Source organism: Pelobates fuscus, chromosome 3 (genome assembly GCF_036172605.1).
Source record: "Pelobates fuscus isolate aPelFus1 chromosome 3, aPelFus1.pri, whole genome shotgun sequence".
Taxonomy (NCBI): Eukaryota; Metazoa; Chordata; class Amphibia; order Anura; family Pelobatidae; genus Pelobates; species Pelobates fuscus.
In genome coordinates, this window is record NC_086319.1 from 427,249,132 (window position 1) to 427,263,299 (window position 14,168).

The following is a 14,168-nucleotide window of genomic DNA, read 5'->3' on the forward strand; positions in this document are numbered from 1 at the left end:
AGCATCTTGGATCAGTCTCATACCATGCACATAATTACCCCCTCAGGCTATACACAAACATCGACAAGGTTTCACTTACCAACAACATATAGAGTGTCATTTAATGCATTGTCTCTGTTTCACACAAAACAAAATTTAGGTGAAACAAGGGATCAATCAATCCTATCACTCGTTCAAGTGAGCATGCCAAGCCCTGATTTTTTTGTTGTTTTTTTTTCTGCTCCTTAGCAAGCACAGATTTGTATTTCTCTGCCATTAATCAATTATTTCTTTGCAGTAATTGTACATTTTTCGGTATTTAGTGATTTGAATTTATAGCTTTTCTTTTACACCATCGGTATGTGTTTCTCTTAATCTTTGAAAACACGTGTAAAGTAACTGCAGGAACCAGCACCACCAAGCAGAAATCACTCACAAAATAAACATATTGATTGAAAGACGCTTATCCCCAAAACCGTGAAATACTAATCTACCCGTAGGGCTGTACTCTATAAGTACGGATAATAGAGAATAGAAGACGGCACTTTTAGATTATCACCCTGTAAAGGGCGTAGTAATGGATCACGTACAATCTTCTCTATCCACTCCCGCTTATATAAGGATATTGTCAATAAGGATAAGTAAGGATAACACGTTGCAGATAAAATGAAGCATATCGCCACTCCGTGTGCCCATGCACATAGGTTCTATGTAATGACTGTAAGGGTCAATGCTCGACATAATATATATCCCTATATATCACTATGGTTCTATGTAATGACTGTAAGGGTCAATGCTCGACATAATATATATCCCTATATATCACTATGGTACTATGTAATGACTGTAAGGGTCAATGCTCGACATAATATATATCCCTATATATCACTATGGTTCTATGTAATGACTGTAAGGGTCAATGCTCGACATAATATATATCCCTATATATCACTATGGTTCTATGTAATGACTGTAAGGGTCAATGCTCGACATAATATATATCCCTATATATCACTATGGTTCTATGTAATGACTGTAAGGGTCAATGCTCGACATAATATATATCCCTATATATCACTATGGTTCTATGTAATGACTGTAAGGGTCAATGCTTGACATAATATATATCCCTATATATCACTATGGTTCTATGTAATGACTGTAAGGGTCAATGCTCGACATAATATATATCCCTATATATCACTATGGTTCTATGTAATGACTGTAAGGGTCAATGCTCGACATAATATATATCCCTATATATCACTATGGTTCTATGTAATGACTGTAAGGGTCAATGCTCGACATAATATATATCCCTATATATCACTATGGTTCTATGTAATGACTGTAAGGGTCAATGCTCGACATAATATATATCCCTATATATCACTATGGTTCTATGTAATGACTGTAAGGGTCAATGCTTGACATAATATATATCCCTATATATCACTATGGTTCTATGTAATGACTGTAAGGGTCAATGCTCGACATAATATATATCCCTATATATCACTATGGTTCTATGTAATGACTGTAAGGGCCGATGCTCGACATAATATATATCCCTATATATCACTATGGTTCTATGTAATGACTGTAAGGGTCAATGCTCGACATAATATATATCCCTATATATCACTATGGTTCTATGTAATGACTGTAAGGGTCAATGCTTGACATAATATATATCCCTATATATCACTATGGTTCTATGTAATGACTGTAAGGGTCAATGCTCGACATAATATATATCCCTATATATCACTATGGTTCTATGTAATGACTGTAAGGGCCGATGGTTGACATGATATATATCCCTATATATCACTATGGTTCTATGTAATGACTGTAAGGGCCGATGGTTGACATGATATATATCCCTATATATCACTATGATTCTATGTAATGACTGTAAGGGTCAATGCTCGACATAATATATATCCCTATATATCACTATGATTCTATGTAATGACTGTAAGGGTCAATGCTCGACATAATATATATCCCTATATATCACTATGATTCTATGTAATGACTGTAAGGGTCAATGCTCGACATAATATATATCCCTATATATCACTATGGTACTATGTAATGACTGTAAGGGTCAATGCTCGACATAATATATATCCCTATATATCACTATGGTTCTATGTAATGACTGTAAGGGTCAATGCTCGACATAATATATATCCCTATATATCACTATGGTACTATGTAATGACTGTAAGGGTCAATGCTTGACATAATATATATCCCTATATATCACTATGGTTCTATGTAATGACTGTAAGGGTCAATGCTCGACATAATATATATCCCTATATATCACTATGGTTCTATGTAATGACTGTAAGGGCCGATGGTTGACATGATATATATCCCTATATATCACTATGGTTCTATGTAATGACTGTAAGGGCCGATGGTTGACATGATATATATCCCTATATATCACTATGATTCTATGTAATGACTGTAAGGGTCAATGCTCGACATAATATATATCCCTATATATCACTATGATTCTATGTAATGACTGTAAGGGTCAATGCTCGACATAATATATATCCCTATATATCACTATGATTCTATGTAATGACTGTAAGGGTCAATGCTCGACATAATATATATCCCTATATATCACTATGGTACTATGTAATGACTGTAAGGGTCAATGCTCGACATAATATATATCCCTATATATCACTATGGTTCTATGTAATGACTGTAAGGGTCAATGCTTGACATAATATATATCCCTATATATCACTATGGTACTATGTAATGACTGTAAGGGTCAATGCTTGACATAATATATATCCCTATATATCACTATGGTTCTATGTAATGACTGTAAGGGTCAATGCTCGACATAATATATATCCCTATATATCACTATGGTACTATGTAATGACTGTAAGGGTCAATGCTTGACATAATATATATCCCTATATATCACTATGGTTCTATGTAATGACTGTAAGGGTCAATGCTCGACATAATATATATCCCTATATATCACTATGGTTCTATGTAATGACTGTAAGGGTCAATGCTCGACATAATATATATCCCTATATATCACTATGGTTCTATGTAATGACTGTAAGGGCCGATGCTTGACATGATATATATCCCTATATATCACTATGGTTCTATGTAATGACTGTAAGGGCCGATGGTTGACATGATATATATCCCTATATATCACTATGGTTCTATGTAATGACTGTAAGGGTCAATGCTCGACATAATATATATCCCTATATATCACTATGGTTCTATGTAATGACTGTAAGGGCCGATGGTTGACATAATATATATCCCTCTATATCACTATGGTTCTATGTAATGACTGTAAGGGTCAATGCTCGACATAATATATATCCCTCTATATCACTATGGTTCTATGTAATGACTGTAAGGGTCAATGCTCGACATAATATATATCCCTATATATCACTATGGTTCTATGTAATGACTGTAAGGGCAGATGGTTGACATGATATATATCCCTATATATCACTATGGTTCTATGTAATGACTGTAAGGGTCAATGCTCAACATAATATATATCCCTATATATCACTATGGTTCTATGTAATGACTGTAAGGGTCAATGCTCGACATAATATATATCCCTATATATCACTATGGTTCTATGTAATGACTGTAAGGGCCGATGGTCGACATAATATATATCCCTATATATCACTATGGTTCTATGTAATGACTGTAAGGGTCAATGCTCGACATAATATATATCCCTATATATCACTATGGTTCTATGTAATGACTGTAAGGGTCAATGCTCGACATAATATATATCCCTCTATATCACTATGGTTCTATGTAATGACTGTAAGGGTCAATGCTCGACATAATATATATCCCTATATATCACTATGGTACTATGTAATGACTGTAAGGGCCGATGGTTGACATGATATATATCCCTATATATCACTATGGTTCTATGTAATGACTGTAAGGGCCGATGCTTGACATGATATATATCCCTATATATCACTATGATTCTATGTAATGACTGTAAGGGTCAATGCTCGACATAATATATATCCCTATATATCACTATGGTTCTATGTAATGACTGTAAGGGTCAATGCTCGACATAATATATATCCCTATATATCACTATGGTTCTATGTAATGACTGTAAGGGTCAATGCTCGACATAATATATATCCCTATATATCACTATGATTCTATGTAATGACTGTAAGGGTCAATGCTCGACATAATATATATCCCTATATATCACTATGGTTCTATGTAATGACTGTAAGGGTCAATGCTCGACATAATATATATCCCTATATATCACTATGATTCTATGTAATGACTGTAAGGGTCAATGCTCGACATAATATATATCCCTATATATCACTATGATTCTATGTAATGACTGTAAGGGTCAATGCTCGACATAATATATATCCCTATATATCACTATGGTTCTATGTAATGACTGTAAGGGTCAATGCTCGACATAATATATATCCCTATATATCACTATGGTTCTATGTAATGACTGTAAGGGTCAATGCTCGACATAATATATATCCCTATATATCACTATGGTTCTATGTAATGACTGTAAGGGTCAATGCTCGACATAATATATATCCCTATATATCACTATGGTTCTATGTAATGACTGTAAGGGCCGATTGTTGACATGATATATATCCCTCTATATCACTATGGTTCTATGTAATGACTGTAAGGGTCAATGCTCGACATAATATATATCCCTATATATCACTATGGTTCTATGTAATGACTGTAAGGGCCGATGGTTGACATGATATATATCCCTATATATCACTATGGTTCTATGTAATGACTGTAAGGGCCGATGCTTGACATGATATATATCCCTATATATCACTATGGTTCTATGTAATGACTGTAAAGGTCAATGCTCGACATAATATATATCCCTATATATCACTATGGTTCTATGTAATGACTGTAAGGGTCAATGCTCGACATAATATATATCCCTATATATCACTATGGTTCTATGTAATGACTGTAAGGGCCGATGGTTGACATGATATATATCCCTCTATATCACTATGGTTCTATGTAATGACTGTAAGGGTCAATGCTCGACATAATATATATCCCTATATATCACTATGGTTCTATGTAATGACTGTAAGGGCCGATGGTTGACATGATATATATCCCTATATATCACTATGGTACTATGTAATGACTGTAAGGGTCAATGCTCGACATAATATATATCCCTATATATCACTATGGTACTATGTAATGACTGTAAGGGTCAATGCTCGACATAATATATATCCCTATATATCACTATGGTTCTATGTAATGACTGTAAGGGTCAATGCTCGACATAATATATATCCCTATATATCACTATGGTTCTATGTAATGACTGTAAGGGCCGATGGTTGACATGATATATATCCCTATATATCACTATGGTTCTATGTAATGACTGTAAGGGTCAATGCTTGACATAATATATATCCCTATATATCACTATGGTACTATGTAATGACTGTAAGGGTCAATGCTTGACATAATATATATCCCTATATATCACTATGGTTCTATGTAATGACTGTAAGGGTCAATGCTCGACATAATATATATCCCTATATATCACTATGGTACTATGTAATGACTGTAAGGGTCAATGCTTGACATAATATATATCCCTATATATCACTATGGTTCTATGTAATGACTGTAAGGGTCAATGCTCGACATAATATATATCCCTATATATCACTATGGTTCTATGTAATGACTGTAAGGGTCAATGCTCGACATAATATATATCCCTATATATCACTATGGTTCTATGTAATGACTGTAAGGGCCGATGCTTGACATGATATATATCCCTATATATCACTATGGTTCTATGTAATGACTGTAAGGGCCGATGGTTGACATGATATATATCCCTATATATCACTATGGTTCTATGTAATGACTGTAAGGGTCAATGCTCGACATAATATATATCCCTATATATCACTATGGTTCTATGTAATGACTGTAAGGGCCGATGGTTGACATAATATATATCCCTCTATATCACTATGGTTCTATGTAATGACTGTAAGGGTCAATGCTCGACATAATATATATCCCTCTATATCACTATGGTTCTATGTAATGACTGTAAGGGTCAATGCTCGACATAATATATATCCCTATATATCACTATGGTTCTATGTAATGACTGTAAGGGCAGATGGTTGACATGATATATATCCCTATATATCACTATGGTTCTATGTAATGACTGTAAGGGTCAATGCTCAACATAATATATATCCCTATATATCACTATGGTTCTATGTAATGACTGTAAGGGTCAATGCTCGACATAATATATATCCCTATATATCACTATGGTTCTATGTAATGACTGTAAGGGCCGATGGTCGACATAATATATATCCCTATATATCACTATGGTTCTATGTAATGACTGTAAGGGTCAATGCTCGACATAATATATATCCCTATATATCACTATGGTTCTATGTAATGACTGTAAGGGTCAATGCTCGACATAATATATATCCCTCTATATCACTATGGTTCTATGTAATGACTGTAAGGGTCAATGCTCGACATAATATATATCCCTATATATCACTATGGTACTATGTAATGACTGTAAGGGCCGATGGTTGACATGATATATATCCCTATATATCACTATGGTTCTATGTAATGACTGTAAGGGCCGATGCTTGACATGATATATATCCCTATATATCACTATGATTCTATGTAATGACTGTAAGGGTCAATGCTCGACATAATATATATCCCTATATATCACTATGGTTCTATGTAATGACTGTAAGGGTCAATGCTCGACATAATATATATCCCTATATATCACTATGGTACTATGTAATGACTGTAAGGGTCAATGCTCGACATAATATATATCCCTATATATCACTATGGTTCTATGTAATGACTGTAAGGGTCAATGCTCGACATAATATATATCCCTATATATCACTATGGTACTATGTAATGACTGTAAGGGTCAATGCTTGACATAATATATATCCCTATATATCACTATGGTTCTATGTAATGACTGTAAGGGTCAATGCTCGACATAATATATATCCCTATATATCACTATGGTTCTATGTAATGACTGTAAGGGCCGATGGTTGACATGATATATATCCCTATATATCACTATGGTTCTATGTAATGACTGTAAGGGCCGATGGTTGACATGATATATATCCCTATATATCACTATGATTCTATGTAATGACTGTAAGGGTCAATGCTCGACATAATATATATCCCTATATATCACTATGATTCTATGTAATGACTGTAAGGGTCAATGCTCGACATAATATATATCCCTATATATCACTATGATTCTATGTAATGACTGTAAGGGTCAATGCTCGACATAATATATATCCCTATATATCACTATGGTACTATGTAATGACTGTAAGGGTCAATGCTCGACATAATATATATCCCTATATATCACTATGGTTCTATGTAATGACTGTAAGGGTCAATGCTTGACATAATATATATCCCTATATATCACTATGGTACTATGTAATGACTGTAAGGGTCAATGCTTGACATAATATATATCCCTATATATCACTATGGTTCTATGTAATGACTGTAAGGGTCAATGCTCGACATAATATATATCCCTATATATCACTATGGTACTATGTAATGACTGTAAGGGTCAATGCTTGACATAATATATATCCCTATATATCACTATGGTTCTATGTAATGACTGTAAGGGTCAATGCTCGACATAATATATATCCCTATATATCACTATGGTTCTATGTAATGACTGTAAGGGTCAATGCTCGACATAATATATATCCCTATATATCACTATGGTTCTATGTAATGACTGTAAGGGCCGATGCTTGACATGATATATATCCCTATATATCACTATGGTTCTATGTAATGACTGTAAGGGCCGATGGTTGACATGATATATATCCCTATATATCACTATGGTTCTATGTAATGACTGTAAGGGTCAATGCTCGACATAATATATATCCCTATATATCACTATGGTTCTATGTAATGACTGTAAGGGCCGATGGTTGACATAATATATATCCCTCTATATCACTATGGTTCTATGTAATGACTGTAAGGGTCAATGCTCGACATAATATATATCCCTCTATATCACTATGGTTCTATGTAATGACTGTAAGGGTCAATGCTCGACATAATATATATCCCTATATATCACTATGGTTCTATGTAATGACTGTAAGGGCAGATGGTTGACATGATATATATCCCTATATATCACTATGGTTCTATGTAATGACTGTAAGGGTCAATGCTCAACATAATATATATCCCTATATATCACTATGGTTCTATGTAATGACTGTAAGGGTCAATGCTCGACATAATATATATCCCTATATATCACTATGGTTCTATGTAATGACTGTAAGGGCCGATGGTCGACATAATATATATCCCTATATATCACTATGGTTCTATGTAATGACTGTAAGGGTCAATGCTCGACATAATATATATCCCTATATATCACTATGGTTCTATGTAATGACTGTAAGGGTCAATGCTCGACATAATATATATCCCTCTATATCACTATGGTTCTATGTAATGACTGTAAGGGTCAATGCTCGACATAATATATATCCCTATATATCACTATGGTACTATGTAATGACTGTAAGGGCCGATGGTTGACATGATATATATCCCTATATATCACTATGGTTCTATGTAATGACTGTAAGGGCCGATGCTTGACATGATATATATCCCTATATATCACTATGATTCTATGTAATGACTGTAAGGGTCAATGCTCGACATAATATATATCCCTATATATCACTATGGTTCTATGTAATGACTGTAAGGGTCAATGCTCGACATAATATATATCCCTATATATCACTATGGTTCTATGTAATGACTGTAAGGGTCAATGCTCGACATAATATATATCCCTATATATCACTATGATTCTATGTAATGACTGTAAGGGTCAATGCTCGACATAATATATATCCCTATATATCACTATGGTTCTATGTAATGACTGTAAGGGTCAATGCTCGACATAATATATATCCCTATATATCACTATGATTCTATGTAATGACTGTAAGGGTCAATGCTCGACATAATATATATCCCTATATATCACTATGATTCTATGTAATGACTGTAAGGGTCAATGCTCGACATAATATATATCCCTATATATCACTATGGTTCTATGTAATGACTGTAAGGGTCAATGCTCGACATAATATATATCCCTATATATCACTATGGTTCTATGTAATGACTGTAAGGGTCAATGCTCGACATAATATATATCCCTATATATCACTATGGTTCTATGTAATGACTGTAAGGGTCAATGCTCGACATAATATATATCCCTATATATCACTATGGTTCTATGTAATGACTGTAAGGGCCGATGGTTGACATGATATATATCCCTCTATATCACTATGGTTCTATGTAATGACTGTAAGGGTCAATGCTCGACATAATATATATCCCTATATATCACTATGGTTCTATGTAATGACTGTAAGGGCCGATGGTTGACATGATATATATCCCTATATATCACTATGGTTCTATGTAATGACTGTAAGGGCCGATGCTTGACATGATATATATCCCTATATATCACTATGGTTCTATGTAATGACTGTAAAGGTCAATGCTCGACATAATATATATCCCTATATATCACTATGGTTCTATGTAATGACTGTAAGGGTCAATGCTCGACATAATATATATCCCTATATATCACTATGGTTCTATGTAATGACTGTAAGGGCCGATGGTTGACATGATATATATCCCTCTATATCACTATGGTTCTATGTAATGACTGTAAGGGTCAATGCTCGACATAATATATATCCCTATATATCACTATGGTTCTATGTAATGACTGTAAGGGCCGATGGTTGACATGATATATATCCCTATATATCACTATGGTACTATGTAATGACTGTAAGGGTCAATGCTCGACATAATATATATCCCTATATATCACTATGGTACTATGTAATGACTGTAAGGGTCAATGCTCGACATAATATATATCCCTATATATCACTATGGTTCTATGTAATGACTGTAAGGGTCAATGCTCGACATAATATATATCCCTATATATCACTATGGTTCTATGTAATGACTGTAAGGGCCGATGGTTGACATGATATATATCCCTATATATCACTATGGTTCTATGTAATGACTGTAAGGGTCAATGCTCGACATAATATATATCCCTATATATCACTATGGTTCTATGTAATGACTGTAAGGGTCAATGCTCGACATAATATATATCCCTATATATCACTATGGTTCTATGTAATGACTGTAAGGGCCGATGGTTGACATGATATATATCCCTATATATCACTATGGTACTATGTAATGACTGTAAGGGTCAATGCTCGACATAATATATATCCCTATATATCACTATGGTTCTATGTAATGACTGTAAGGGTCAATGCTCGACATAATATATATCCCTATATATCACTATGGTTCTATGTAATGACTGTAAGGGTCAATGCTCGACATAATATATATCCCTATATATCACTATGGTTCTATGTAATGACTGTAAGGGCCGATGGTTGACATGATATATATCCCTCTATATCACTATGGTTCTATGTAATGACTGTAAGGGCCGATGGTTGACATGATATATATCCCTCTATATCACTACGGTTCCATGTAATGACTGTAAGGGCCGATGCTTGACATGATATATATCCCTCTATATCACTATGGTTCTATGTAATGACTGTAAGGGCCGATGCTTGACATGATATATATCCCTCTATATCACTACGGTTCCATGTAATGACTGTAAGGGCCGATGCTTGAAATGATATATATCCCTCTATATCACTACGGTTCTATGTAATGACTGCGGATCCCTCTATATCACTACGGTTCCATGTAATGACTGTAAGGGTCGATGGTTGACATGACTGAGATCCCTCTATATCACTACGGTTGAATGTAATGACTGTAAGGGCTGATGCTAAACATAACGGATATCCCTCTTTATCACTGCAGAGGTACCCAGCTCCCTGTACCCAACCTGTACCCTCTGCCGACGGATGCTCCTAGTGCTTACCGAGGGCTCCAAGCACTTCTCCAGACACCACAACTACTGCAGACCCCACAAACCGCCGCCGCTTGGTTGGGGTCTCGTCGTCTCATACCTACCCTGGACCTCCGAGAAGGCTCCAGGTTCAAGTGGGTGAACCTGTCTTCCCTCAGAGAGCATAGCAGGAACAACTCTTACAAGAGCTAGTGATTATCCAAGGGAGTATGAGGATCATAGCAATCCCACCAATAAATATATAGTGTAACGGATCACCTGGCACCCCGACTGGGTACCTCCGTTAATGGATGCTCCTAGCGCTTCCTGAGGACTCCAAGCACTCTGGCAGACACCACAATCACCGAATCCGAGAAACATAGGAATCCTCTCTAGCATATGAATGCTGTAGACCATTGAATAGGAACCATACGAATAGGCTTGTACTCCTAGCAGTCAACTGGAACAGCATGCAATAAATCCTTCCCCCCAATAATGAGACGACACACCACTTTGAGGGTAAAACAGGAACTCTGGACTGGCTCATCCAGCCTGGCTTTTATTACAATAATCCACATACAGGCCACACCCAGGGGGAGGCATAAAATAACCAATGACATACATGGTTCAGCCCACACATCCCCTCCCCTCAGATAACATTAAACCCAATTATCCGGTACACCTTTTCAGCCAAGTTCTGGATGTACCCCAAAAACAGGGGGTACACCTTTAAATCCAGCATCGCTGGATAGCCCTTATTCAGGGGGACAACATATTCAAAATTCAAGTCATTCGGATGAACGGTTCGTGAGATATGGGGTTCCAAAGATTTGACCGACCGCATGGGTAAAGTATCCGAAAACAGTTCCATGCATTTTGGCCCTGTGGTCGGTAACAAACAAGGGAATGAAAACAGACGAATTGCCTGTGTTATAGAGCCTGGAGAGGGTTTGAATGAATTCCCTTGTTTGTGGGGTTCTTTCTACCGAACGGCGGGTCATTCGGTAGTTTCTATACGAATTTCTGGAAGTATGGAGGTCTCAGCGGTGTTTGCCTAGTCAAGTGTCCGATTTTAGTTCCAGACACTCGACGGCAAAACACAGCTGTTCGGTAGTTTAAGATGGCCGCCGCCACGTGTTTGTTTCCCGAATGGCGGCCACCCAGAAGACAAAGCATACATTACACTGATTGCCAATTACCCGTTTGCAACATTGTTGCAAACTGTAATTGGAGGCACACTTAGTCCTGGGTGGTCTGGTTGTTCGGTAGTTTCACTCAATATAATGAATGGAGTGATTCTACCGAACAATCAGATGAATGCTGCATACATATCCCAGGTTAAACTCAACACATGAATACATATGTAATATTAAAGGCAGTATACTGGAATATGCTCCACAGTCTTAAAGGGACAGTAGCCCCAAAAGTCCATCGCTGATTTTAAAGGGCCAGTAGCAGCAATATAAAGTACAATATGCCCCAAATAACCCAGGGGCCATAGTCAGTAGGTAGGAGGCTAGCAAACAGGCTTCTCCAGGGCCCAGTGGCGAGGTTGGTTTCGCCACATATAGTGATATAGCAATCCCACCAATAAGAGACAGGGACTCTAGATTGAGGGTGAAGAAGAACGGAAGGTTTAATGGAGCATCTGGTCTTTTATACAGTTTCCCCACAAGGTTACGGCCCAGGTGGAACTTGTGGGGCACAGGACATAAAATCAACAAGCCAATAGAAAACGGTGTGATAATGAATAACGCTCCCACATACTGTACAAAATCCCTCCCCTCTGCCTGTGATACAATTAACGAAGACAATGGACTAACTCAATTAACTCTAAGCAGAAAAAACTAATTTTTACAGTCTGGAAAACACCCCAAAACATAACATATATTAATTATAAATATTACATCCCCTGATATCCAAAAATCACCCAAATCAGTTCAGGAAATTCCTGGAAGTCTCTTTTGACCGATCGCACGCATGGCTTCATGCCCAAACCAGCAATACAATCCAATAATATCCCATAACCTTTCCCAATAACTGGACGACCCACAGTATCAGGAGCAGAACTGAACTAACTTTTAAATCACACAACCCCTGCTTTTATGCAATGCTCCTATGCAAGGGAGCCACCCACAAGAATTAGTACATTAACCAATAAAGTACAAGGTACAGCCCACACATCTCCTCCCATCAGCTCATCTGTTAACATAATTAAAATGTACATATTTTTCCCCAAGTTCCAGATGTACATCTCTAAATGGTATCCCCTGATAGCCCTGATCTGGGTGAATAACATATTCAAAAATCACCCAGATCGGACCAGGGGTTCGGGAGTTATGGGGGTTTAAAGTTTTGATCGACCGCACAGGCATCAGTAGCCGAAAATAGTTCCATAAGTTTTGGTCTTACGATCAGTCTCCGTTCGCGGAATAAAAGTCACGAAATGGGGGGTGTGTGCGTGGCCTAACCGAGCACGGAGCTGGATGTGTGTGTGTGTGTAGAGCTCCGCTCAAGCAAAGCTGAGAAAAGCTAACTTCAGCGATCATTTACAAGCGGTACCGATACCAGATCATCCATGGAGAAACGCAACCCCAAAAAAACACAGAAGAAGGGGAATGACAACGGAACCACGGTTCTGGAGCTCTTTGCTCCACATTGGTATTACAGGCCGAGATACACGCACTCGGCCAAAAGACAGGCCGCTTAGAGGAACGCATTGACGGCAACACCAGGGCACACAATGAGGTGGTAGCCCAGGTCAACCGCCTTGCAGCCCGTTTGACTTAACAAGAATTGCAGGTGGAGGACATAGCGAACAGATCACGGCAAAACTATTTGAGAATCTGCGTCCTGCCGGAGAGAGAGGGTGAGGGATCCCTGCAGGAAACGTTGCTCCAGGTGTTCCAGCCTTTGCTACCCGATATCCCGGACAATATGTGGCGCATGGAGAGGGCCC

The 14,168-nt window shown here is 37.0% G+C and overlaps 1 protein-coding gene across 4 annotated transcripts in view; it reads right to left on the reverse strand.

Annotated features, from left to right (window-relative positions):
- NEURL4 (neuralized E3 ubiquitin protein ligase 4) overlaps positions 1–14,168 on the reverse strand; it is a 281,694-nt gene that overhangs the window by 23,795 nt on the left and 243,731 nt on the right. The window lies entirely within an intron of this gene.